Source organism: Abramis brama, assembly GCF_963993115.1.
Source record: "Abramis brama genome assembly, chromosome: 9".
Taxonomy (NCBI): domain Eukaryota; kingdom Metazoa; phylum Chordata; class Actinopteri; order Cypriniformes; family Leuciscidae; genus Abramis; species Abramis brama.
In genome coordinates this window covers 13,059,495-13,071,760 of record NC_139971.1, presented here as the reverse complement: position 1 = coordinate 13,071,760, position 12,266 = coordinate 13,059,495, and positions in this window count along the sequence as shown.

Here is a 12,266-nt window from a genome sequence, read left to right as displayed (position 1 = left end):
CGAGGGATTAAAGTAATGTCAAAAAAGGAATCAGAAAACGTCTCAGATCTTCTAAAAATTTAATTATACACTATTTATTTTTATATAAAATTATACAAATATCAGATCTAAACCCAGTTTTGGGTTTATTCAGTTTTTTTTTAATTCAAGAATTATGTACAAGTTTAAAAACAGCCAGAATGAGCTATTTAGTAAAAAGAAAAAAGTCATACATAGGGCTATACTGCCCTCTTGTGTTCAAAATCAGGTAGGCCCATTGTATATTGTATTTATATATAAATATATTAGCGATGTGACTGAGAATTTTTTCCCACTGGTTAATCGATGTGTGACAGCGCGGTGGGGGCTTTTAAATCGCTACCTTAAAAGCGAAAGTGAAATATGGACGTCCAGTAGGAATGAACTAAAAAACATTCACTCTGTTCTGCTCGTTCCTCGCTGTATACACATATTGCCCATGCAGCCGTGAGCATTTTAGTTTCATTTTAAAAATGGCGCCATTTCGGGGGTGGGATTGCTTGAATGTTTTTTTACAAAAGCACAATGTTGTGTTTTATTGTGAGTGTACATAAATATAAGTAAACACATTGCAATTTAAATGATGTCCTGTATGAATAAAATTACGGAGACTATATTTTTATGTTTCCACTGTTCGATCGCGCCCGCGCCACACACACACACACACACACACACACAAACACAACAACAACATATTGTGCATTCCAGCATTGCAATCTTGACATCGCAGCCTGTTCATTATAGCCTTAATAAAATATAATAATAAAATAGTCAACCTAACATATAAAAATTACACTGCTCTGTTTAAATAGACAGTAGTACAATTCATACTATTCACAGAAATCACTGCTCAACTGTGATGTTTCCAAGCACATTTTTGCGCATGTGAAGAGCATGTGAAGTTTTCCCTTCAATATTGGAACGTGAGTGAAGTACAAAGCCTATAATAAACAATAGTTTAGCATCCAAAAAATATATATATATATATATATATAAAAAACATTAAGGGACAAGACAGAGAATATTACTTGTCTGATATATATATATATATATATTTTTTTTTTTTTGTTACATATATATATATATATATATATATATATATATATATATATATATATATATAGTTGCATTATTTATATATATATATATATAAATATAGCTGCGAGCAGCGATGGAGGGCCCAAGCCAGTGACACCGCCACCCCGGTGCCTTTAGTGCCCGGTTGGCCGTGGCGTGGAAACGCATTTATGGCGAGAGAAGAAAAACACAAAGTAATATAACTTCTGCATACATTAACTGATCTTGATGAAACTTCAGCAGTGTGTTCGTGCTAAGAGGCCGATCAGATGGATGTAACTATTGTGAGTCAAAGTTATAGCGCCACCAACTGGCAGCAGGAAGTGTGTCACTTTCAAAATGCTTTTGACTGCACTGACATGGATAATGGTGCAGAGCGAGCGTTTTCAATGAATTCCTATGGAAGTAGGAATGAACTAAAAAACGTTCGCTCTTCTCTGCCCGTTCCTCGCCGTGGACGCACACCATACATATATATATATATATATATATATATATATATATATATATATATATATATATATATATATATTTTGTTACATATATATATATATATATATATATATATATATATATATATATATATATATATATAAATATAGCTGCAAGCAGCGATGGAGGGCCCAAGCCGGTGACACCGCCACCCTGGTGGCTTTAGTGTAACTAAAGGCACCAGGGTGGCGGTGCCACCGGCTTGGGCCCGCAATCGCTGCTTGCAGCTATATTTATTATTATTATTATTATTTTGTCAACCTTTCGGGCACTTTTGGGGCCCTTAACATGCTCGAAAACTCTTGAAACTTTGCACACAGGTCAGAACCCGCGGCCATCAGGGCCGGGCTGAGGCTGGTACCCGGGCGTGGCAGGGGGGCTCGATAGCGCCCCCTGGAACGGGATCCGAACACGTGTCCATAAATCAAACACGCTTGCATGTAATAATATGAAACTCGGTACACATATAGATCTCATCGGGCCGAACAACTTTCGTGCTCTAAGTTTTACGCCAGCCCAACAGGAAGTCGGCTATTTAGGGTTGTTTGGAAACGCATGCTGTGGAATTTAATGTACTCCTCCTAGAGAATTCATCCAATCTCCTCCAAACTCGGTCAGCATGAAGTCAAGACATTGAGGATGCTAAATTGCGGACGGATTTTTGATATCTCGAACGGTTTGGCCGTGGCGAGGAAACGAATTTATGGCGAAAAAATGAAACAGGAAGTGTGTTATAACTTCTGCATACATTAACTGATCTTGATGAAACTTCAGCAGTGTGTTCGTTGTAAGAGGCCGATCGCACAGATGTGACTATTGTGAGTCAAAGTTATAGCGCCACCAACAGGCAGCAGGAAGTACATCACTATTAAAATGCTTTGAAATCACTGTCTTATTTTTACCAGATTTGCTTCAAACTTTATGTGTAGAATGTAGACACACGGCAGATGTAAACCTGTGAAATGATTATTGATATCTTAGATACTGTTGCCGTGGCAACGCATCAAACTTTAATATTCTTTTTTTATGCTTTTGAGACTCTTAACATACTTGAAATTGCATGAAACTCGACAGACACATCACATTTATTAGCCCGTAGACATGTGCAAAGTTTCAGAAACGGGCGTGGTGAGGGGCTCAGTAGCGCCACCTTTAGTCATAAGTGGGGGGGTAAGTTTTATCAACAGCAACAAAACTTGGTATGTGTATTGTTCTCATCAAGACGGACAACTTTCTAATTTACATGATATATCTCCGACCAACAGGAAGAGAGATATTTTGGTTTGAATGTGGATTTTCTGAAGAATTTTCTCTCCCTCTCTCTGTGTCTCTGTGTGTGTGAGGGGAGGGGGGATTTGACTATTGCTTTTGTATTGTTAATCAAGGTTTCAGGGGCTTTTGGGGTCCTTAACATGCTCAAAAACTCTTGAAACTTTGCACACAAGTCAGAACCCCCTGCCATCAGGGACGGGCTGAAGCTGGTACCCGGGCGTGGCAGGGGGGCTCAACAGCGCCCCCTTGAAAGGGGTCCCAAAACTTGGTCCATAGATCAAACACGCTTGCATGAATTAATATGAAACTCGGTACACATATAGATCTCATTGGGCCGAACAACTTTCCCCCGGTCAAGTTTTACGCCAGCCCAACAGGAAGTCGGCTATTATGGGTTGTTTGGAAAACGCTTGCTGTGGAATGCGGAGTACTCCTCCTAGAGAATTCATCCAATCCCCATCAAACTCGGTGTGCATGAAGTCAAGACATTGAGGATTCTAAATTGCGGACGGATTTTTGATATCTCGAACGGTTTGGCCGTGGCGAGGAAACGAAATTATGGCGAGAAAAGAGAAACACGAAGTGGTATAACTTCTGCATACATTAACTGATCTTCATGAAACTTCACCAGTGTGTTCGTGGTAAGAGGCTGATCAGATGGATGTAACTATTGTGAGCCAAAGTTATAGCGCCACCAACTGGCAGCAGGAAGTGTGTCACTTTCAACATGCTTTTGACAAAAGTGCCCCCCACCAACAGTTAGTTTTACCAACAGTTCCAAAAATCAGTATATATATTGGTCTCATCGAGTCAGACAACTTTCTAATTTACAGTTATTAGCTCAGAGCAAAAGGAAGTCAGATATTTTGGTTTGAATGTGGATTTTTTGGATATTTCAGACTCTGAGTTTTTAGCTACTCTTCCTAACTGGTTTATTTTATTCACACCAAACTTTTTCAAAATGATGAAAATACATTAAAGATGCTAAATTGTGAACGGATATTAAACATCTCAAACGGTTTTGCTATAGTGAGGGACTAAAGTAATGTACAAAAAGGAAACTAAAAGCCTCATCTTCAAAAAATGTAATTAAAAAACATTTATTTCTATATAAAAGTATACAAATATCACAACTAAACCCATTTTATTCTTTTTTTCAATTTAATAATTATTTATAAGTTTAAAAATAGTAATTGTACTATTTAGTCCCATAAAAGTCAAGTCATACATAGGGCTATACTGCCCTCTTGTGTTCAAAATCAGGTAGGCCTATTGTATCTACATAAAAATATACTAGGTTTGTGACGTTGAGAATATTTTACCACTGGTTAATCTATGTGTGACACCGCTGGGGGCTTTTGAATCGCCAACTTAAAAACGAAAGTAAAATATGCTCGTCCGCACTGACATTGATAGTGGTTGAGCGAGCGTTTCAAATGAATTCCTATGTAAGCCATGAGCATTTTAGTTTCATTTTAAAATTAGCACCTTTCGGGGGGTGGATTGCTTGGAATTATTTTACAAAAGCACAATGTTGTGTTTTATTGTGACTGTACACAAATATAAGTTAACACTTTGCAGTTGGAATGTCGTCCTGTATAATGACGGAGTATGTTTTTATGTGTCCACTGTTCAATCGCGCCCACGCCACACACACACACACGGTTTACTATCTTTGTGGGGACTCTCCATAGACTTAATGGTTTTTATACTGTACAAACTGTATATTCTATCTCCTCACACTAACCCTACCCCTAAACCTACCTATCCCAGAAAACTTTCTGCATTTTTACATTTCCAAAAAAACTCATTCTGTATGATTTATAAACTTGTTTACCCATGGGGACATCTATTTAGGTCCCCACTGTGACATGAGTCCCCATGAGTCTGTGTGCATTCAGGTTGAAGTCCCCACCGGGATAGGAAAACATGAACACATACACACACACACACACACACACACACACACACACACACACACACATTCCAGCATTGCAATCTTGACATCGCAGCCTGTTCATTATAGCCTTAATAAAATATAATAATAAAATAGTTAACCTAACATATAAAAATTACACTGCTCTAAATAGTCAGTAGTACAATTCGTACATTCACAGTAAGCACCGCTCCACTGTGATGTTTCAAGCACATTTTTGCGCGTGTGAAGAGGATGATTTTTTTCGTCGATATTGGAACACGAGTGAAGAACAAAGCCTATAATAAAGAATAGTTTAGCATCCAAATACATCGCAAATGCTGAAACATTTTGATTCTAATGAGAGGGTTACGTGAGCCCAACAGTGCTTACTTTCGTTTTTATTTTTACATTAAATTTAAAAGATTTGTTGTGGAATATTTTGAGTGTATCATAAAATCAGAATAAGGTAATAAGGTTTCTGTCTTTTATATATATATATATATATATATATATATATATATATATATATATATTTAGGTAACTAAAGGCAACGGGGTTGCGGTGCCACCGGCTTGGGCCCGTAATCGCTGCTCGCAGCTATATTTATTATTATTATTATTATTTTGTCAACCTTTCGGGCACTTTTGGGGCTCTTAACATGCTCGAAAACTCTTGAAATTTTGCACACACGTCAGAACCCGCGGCCATCAGGGCCGGACTGAAGCTGGTACCCGGGCGTGGCAGGGGGGCTCGACAGCGCCCCCTGGAACGGGATCCGAACACGTGTCCATAAATCAAACACGCTTGCATGTAATAATATGAAGCTCGGTACACATATAGATCTCATCCGGCCGAACAACTTTCGTGCTCTAAGTTTTACGCCAGCCAAACAGGAAGTTGGCTATTTAGCGTTGTTTGGAAACGCATGCTGTGGAATTTAATGTACTCCTCCTAGGGAATTCATCGATTCGCCTCCAAACTCGGTGTGCATGAAGTCAAGACATTGAGGATGCTAAATTGCGGACGGATTTTTGATATCTCGAACGGTTTGGCCGTGGCGAGGAAACAAATTTATGGCGAAAAAATGAAACAGGAAGTGTGTTATAACTTCTGCATACATTAACTGATCTTGATGAAACTTCAGCAGTGTGTTCGTTGTAAGAGGCCGATCGCACAGATGTGACTATTGTGAGTCAAAGTTATAGCGCCACCAACAGGCAGCAGGAAGTACATCACTTTCAAAATGCTTTGAAATCAGTGTCTTATTTTTACCCGATTTGCTTCAAACTTTATGTGTACAATGTAGACACACGGCAGATGTAAACCTGTGAAAGGATTATTGATATCTTAGATACTGTTGCCGTGGCAACGCATCAAACTTTAATATTCTTTTTTGATGCTTTTGAGACTCTTAACATACTTGAAATTGCATGAAACTCAACAGACACATCACATTTATTAGCCAGTAGACATGTGCAAAGTTTCAGAAACGGGGGTGGTGGAATGGCTCAGTAGCGCCACCTTTAGTCAAAAATGGGGGTTTAGTTTTTCCTAGAATCACAAAACTTGGTATGTGTATTGTTCTCATCAAGACGGACAACTTTCTAATTTACATGAACCATCTCCGACCAACAGGAAGAGAGATATTTTGGTTTGAATGTGGATTTTCTGAAGAATTTTCTCTCCCTCTCTCTGTGTCTGTGTGTGTGTGAGGGGAGGGGGGGATTTGACTATTGCTTTTATATTGTTAATCAAGGTTTCAGGGGCTTTTGGGGTCCTTAACGTGCTCAAAAACTCTTGAAACTTTGCACACAGGTCAGAACCCACGGCCATCAGGGCCGGGCTGAAGCTGGTACCCGGGCGTGGCTGGGGGGCTCAACAGCGCCCCCTTGAACGGGGTTCTAAAACTTGATCCATATATCAAACACGCTCGCATGAATTAATATGAAACTCGGTACACATATAGATCTCATCGGGCCGAACAACTTTACCCCGGTCAAGTTTTACGCCAGCCCAACAGGAAGTCGGCTATTATGGGTTGTTTGGAAAACGCTTGCTGTGGAATGTGAAATACTCCTCCTAGAAAATTCACCGTGTCCCCTTCAAACTCGGTGTGCATGTAGTCAAGACTTTGAGGATGCTAAATTGGGGACGGATTTTTGATATCTCGAACGGTTTGGCTGTTGCGAGGAATCGAATTTATGGCGAGAAAAGAGAAACACGGAAGTGGAATAACTTCTGCATACATTAACTGATCTTGATGAAACTTCAGCAGTGTGTTCATGGTAAGAGGCCGATCAGATGGATGTAGCTATTGTGAGTCAAAGTTATAGCGCCACCAACTGGCAGCAGGAAGTGTGTCACTTTCAACATGCTTTTGACAAAAGTGGGGGGGTTACTTTTAACTACAGTAAAGAAAAAATAGTTTCTATATTGTTCTCATCAAGCCGAACAACTTTCTAATTTACATTCAATAGCTCTGGCCATCAGGAAGTCAGATATTTTGGTCTGAATGTGAATTTTTTTGCAAAATCAGCCTCTGAATTTTTAGCCACTCCTCTTAAACTATTTATTTTATTCGTACCAAACTTTTTCAACATGATGAAACTACATTAAATATGCTAAATTGTGAATGGATAATAAATATCTCAAACTGTTTTGCTATGGCGAGGGATTAAAGTAAAAATCTTCTAAAAATGTAATTATATACCATTTATTTCTATATAAAAGTATACAAATATCACAACTAAACCCATTTTATTCTGTTTTTGCAATTCAAGAAGAATGAAAAAGTTAAAAACAGGCTATTTAGTGCTATTTGGTTCAACAAAAAAGCAAACATAGGGCTATACTGCCCTCTTGTGTCCAAAAGGACATCAAAATAGTATATAAAACTTTTTACCAGGTAGGCCAATATTGTATTTAAATATACATTTATTAGGTATGTGTCTGAGGATATTTTCCCACCGGTTAATCGACGTGTGACACGAGTGGGTGCTTTTAAATCGCTAATATAATAGTGAAAGAAAAATAATAATAATGTTGCACACACAAATCACACACATGTGGGAAAGAATGATGCTTTTAAACAACACTAAACCGCCATTAGGTGTCGCCAGGCATCCATCTTAATAAGCGAGTCATTGATTCATTCGTTCAAACGATTCGTTCGAATGAGTCGATCATGATTAAGACAGATGTTTATGGATTGATCATTCAATCTTTGAGTCAACCGATTCGTTAAAAATGCTGAATCGTTCAGTTATGAGAAAACACGTGATGCGTGATGGTTCTGCCGTGATCTTTGTTTAACTATTTTCGCTGCTGAAACAGAACAAAAACAGTCAACATTGCATCTAAAATGTAAGTGACTTAATTGTAACTGTTTATTAACCTGTTGTATGAAATCTAGGGGTGGGAGAAAAAATTGATTCTTAGATGCATCGCGATGCGGACGTGGACGATTCTGAATCGATTCACAAATGTCAAAAAATCGATTCTCTAAAAAAATATTTTTCTAATAACGTAATATTGACGGAAGGCAAAAGGCGGAACTCTAAGCGGACGTGCGTGCAGTCTGTGGCGCGCACATAACAGAGAAGTTTCTTCTGCTCACCAAGGCTGCATTTATTTGATTAAAAATACAAACAAAAACAGTAATATTGTAAAATAGTATTCCAATTTAAAACAGCTGCTTTCTATTTTAATATATTTTAAACTGTTATTTATTCCTGTGATCAAAGCTGAGTTTTCAGCATCATTACTCCAGTCGTCACTGTCACATGATCCTTCAGAAATTATTCTAATATGATGATTGATACTCAAGAAACATTCATTATTATTTTAAATGTCGAAAACAGTTGTGTACAGTCTTTGATGAATAGAAAGTTCAAAAGAACAGCATTTATCTGAAATCTAAAGCTTTTGTAACGTTAAACACTACCGCTCAAAAGTTTGTGGTTAGTAATAATTAAAATTTTATTTTTGGGGGAAAGAAATAAAATAAATCAGTACTTTTATTTATGAAGGATGAGTTAAACTGATCAACAGTTACAGTAAAGACATTTATAATGTTAAAAATATATATATTTGAAATATATGCTGTTCTTTTGAACTTTACATTCATCAAAGCATTTTGAAAAAAAAAAAATCTGTACACAACTGTTTTCAACATTGAAAATAATAATGAATATTTATTGAGCATCAATCATCATATTATTATGATTTCTGAAGGATCATGTGACACTGAAGACTGGAGTAATGATGCTGAAAACTCAACTTTGATCACAGAAATGAATTACTATGTAAAATATTTTAAAATTGAAAACAGCTGTTTTAAATTGGAATAATATTTCACAATATTACTGTTTTTGTTTGTATTTTTAATCAATAAATGCAGCCTTGGTGAGCAGAAGAGACTTCTCCTAAAAACATTAAAAATCTTACTGACCCCAAACTTTTGAACAATAATATATATATATATATATATATATATATATATATATATATATATATATATATATATATATACATATATATGTATGTGTGTGTATGTATGTATGTGTATATATATATATATATATATATATATATATATATATATATATATATAAATATATAAATATAGCTGCGAGCAGCGATGGAGGGCCAAAGCCGGCGGTACCGCCACCCCGGTGCCTTTAGGTAACTAAAGGCACCGGGGTTGCGGTGCCACCGGCTTGGGCCCGTAATCGCTGCTCGCAGCTATATTTATTATTATTATTATTCTTCTCCGCATTTAATCGCATTTTTGAGGGCCTAAACATGCTCGAAAACTCACGAAACTTTGCACACGTGTCAGAACTGGCGAAAATTTACATCTGATATAGATTTCAGAATTGGGCGGGGCAAAATGGCTCGATAGCGCCACCTATAAAAGTTCAACGGAGTGCGCCTCCCGCTGTGTTCCACGTACGTGTACGAAATTCGGTACATATATGTAATGACCTAATACCTACAAAAAAGTCTCTTGGAGCGTAGCCCTAAACCCAACAGGAAGTCAGCCATTTTGAACTTCCTCTCAGATTTTTGTGCAGTTTTTGCCATTTTCAGGCCTCGTACTTTAACAAACTCCTCCTACAGTTTTAATCTGATCATCTTCAAATTTGGTGAGTGTAATCTTAAGGCCTTTGCGACGTTAAATTGCGAAGATCTTGAGTTTTCGTCGAAGGGCGGGTCCTCGGCGGCCTGACAAATTTCGATGTTTCGCCATGAAACAGGAAGTTGCTGTAACTCAGGCATGGAATGTCCAATCTGCCCCAAACTTCACACGTTTGATAAGCATTCTGTCCTGAACACATGACCATGCTCATATTCAGTTACAGTCATAGCGCCACCTGCTGGCAACAGGAAGTGACATGTTTAACACTGTTGTGGACTCCTAATAACATATAAAAAAGTGCCAGCAAGTGCTAAACATGCTAACAACATACTATAAACATGCTAAAACATGCTAGCAAACACTTAGCTAAGTGCTAAAGCATGCTATTACTGCAATTGAATAGGAATTTGCTGTAACTCAGGCATGGAATGTCCAATCTGCCCCAAACTTCACACGTTTGATAAGAATCATGGCCTGAACACATGTCCATGCTCAAATTCAGTTATAGTAATAGCGCCACCTACTGGCAACAGGAAGTGACATGTTTAACACGTTGATGCTGTTCTAGCAACATGTTAAAAATGCCATTGAGTTCTAAACATGCTAGAAACATGATAAAACATGCTAGCAATACTTAGCTAAGTGTTAAAGCATGCTAATTCAATGAAATAGGATGTTGTTGTTACTCAAGAAGGCAATGTCCAATCTGCCCCAAACTTCACACGTTTGATAAGAGTCATGGCCTGAACACATCTACATGAGAATATTCAGTTATAGTAATAGCGCCACCTACTGGTAACAGGAAGTGTCATGTTTAACACGTTTCCAATCTGCGTCAAACTTCACACTTTTGATAAGCGTTCTGTCCTGAACACATGACCATGCTCATATTCAGTTACATTTATAGCGCCACCTGCTGGCAACAGGAAGTGACATGTTAAACACTGTTGTGGACTCCTGATAACATATATAAAAGTGCCAGCAAGTGCTAAACATTCTAACAACATACTAGGAGCTAAAACATGCTAGCAAACACTTAACTAAGTGCTAAAGCATGCTATTACTGCAATTAAATAGGAATTTGCTGTAACTCAGGCATGGAATGTCCAATCTGCCCCAAACTTCACACGTTTGATAAGAGTCATGGCCTGAACACATCTACATGAGAATATTCAGTTATAGTAATAGCGCCACCTACTGGTAACAGGAAGTGTCATGTTTAACACGTTTCCAATCTGCGTCAAACTTCACACTTTTGATAAGCGTTCTGTCCTGAACACATGACCATGCTCATATTCAGTTACATTTATAGCGCCACCTGCTAGCAACAGGAAGTGACATGTTAAACACTGTTGTGGACTCCTGATAACATATAAAAAAGTGCCAGCAAGTGCTAAACATGCTAACAACATACTAGAAGCTAAAACATGCTAGCAAACACTTAACTAAGTGCTAAAGCATGCTATTACTGCAATTAAATAGGAATTTGCTGTAACTCAGGCACGGAATGTCCAATCTGCCCCAAACTTCACACGTTTGATAAGAGTCATGGCCTGAACACATCTACATGAGAATATTCAGTTATAGTAATAGCGCCACCTACTGGTAACAGGAAGTGTCATGTTTAACACGTTGATGCCGTTCTAGCAACATGTTAAAAATGCCATTGACTTCTAAACATGCTAGAAACATGTTAAAACATGCTAGCAATACTTAGCTAAGTGCTAAAGCATGCTAATTCAATGAAACAGGATGTTGTTGTTACTCAAGAAGGCAATGTCCAATCTGCGCCAAACTTCACATTTTTGATAAGCGTTCTGTCCTGAACACCTGACCATGCTCATATTCAGTTACAGTCATAGCGCCACCTGCTGGCAACAGGAAGTGGCATGTTTAACACTGTTGTGAACTCCTGATAACATATAAAAAAGTGCCAGCAAGTGCTAAACATGCTAACAACATACTAGAAACATGCTAAAACATGCTAGCAAACACTTAGCTAAGTGCTAAAGCATGCTATTACTGCAATTAAATAGGAATTGGCTGTAACTCAGGCACGGAATGTCCAATCTGCCCGAAACTTCACACGTTTGATAAGAGTCATGGCCTGAACACATCTACATGAGAATATTCAGTTATAGTAATAGCGCCACCTACTGGCAACAGGAAGTGACATGTTTAACACGTTGATGCTGTTCTAGCAACATGTTAAAAATGCCATTGTCTTATAAACATGCTAGAAACATGTTAAAACATGCTAGCAATACTTAGCTAAGTGCTAAAGCATGCTAATTCAATGAAACAGGATGTTGTTGTTACTCAAGAAGGCAATGTCCAATCTGCGCCAAA